Source organism: Penaeus monodon, chromosome 34, assembly GCF_015228065.2.
Source record: "Penaeus monodon isolate SGIC_2016 chromosome 34, NSTDA_Pmon_1, whole genome shotgun sequence".
In the NCBI taxonomy this organism is placed as follows: Eukaryota; Metazoa; Arthropoda; class Malacostraca; order Decapoda; family Penaeidae; genus Penaeus; species Penaeus monodon.
Genome location: NC_051419.1, coordinates 35,311,316 through 35,312,308, shown reverse-complemented (window position 1 = coordinate 35,312,308; position 993 = coordinate 35,311,316).

Genomic DNA, 993 nt, shown 5'->3' with positions numbered 1-993 from the left:
GGGAGGAGGGGACAAGAAGTCCAAATGAGGCGGAGGCTGCCGAGGAGCCGGGGTTGCCTCATGTTACGCAAAGGGGCGGGTATGTGGCTACAGATACGCCTATTGGTGTGAAATGCTATGAACGGAGGAAGAGAGAAGAAACCATGAGAAAATGATGAACTTTTGACTTACCACCAGTCTGAAAACCCATCTTCCTGTGTCGGACTCCTAACAGGGGCGGGACAAGGCCTCCGGCACACAAGGTCCTGCAAGCAGCCGCGTGTCTCGTCCGCCGGCTACAGCATGGGGGAGACGGACCCTTTATTTTCCCCCCACAATTTTTTTCCGCTTTCCTCACAGATGTCGCACCAGATTTTCGTCCTTCCCTTATTAAGCGTTCCTGAAAAGTGGAAGAACTTGCATTTGACCGTGAGTGTTTGTTGCAAGCACAGACGGTTAGCGCCTTGAACGCTGCTGAAACCAAGGGGTGTCTCTGCCGCAAAGCATTGTGGGAACGACAGTGATTGTAAATGTAAAGAACTGATTGGGAATACAAATGATACGTGATTATGGCATTTTGTACATATAGAATAAGTGTATTAATGTACATAGTACACTGAACTTAAATATGCTCTTGTGCGTAAACCATATGAAAATTAAGATCACAGAGTCACAGGTATGTAAAACACATATCAATTTACATCAGAAATAAAGACAAGCAAGGAGGAATTTACGACCATATAGCCCTAAAGGTGCCACCCTTACGGAAGTAACCCTAATCTTTCCATAGTCCAGAAGATGCCTCAGACCTTCTCGTTCCCCGAGCGGTTGGCACTCCTGGCAGATTTAGTAACTTAGAAATTATTACATATCTTAAAATATGTATAATCTTTCCCGGTTCATAATACTAAATTTATATTTTACCTAATATCATCGTGCAATATTTGCTTGACACAATAAAGCGTAAGCGCAAATGTGGAAAAATTAATACGCATGGTTTTAGCATACAAGCTA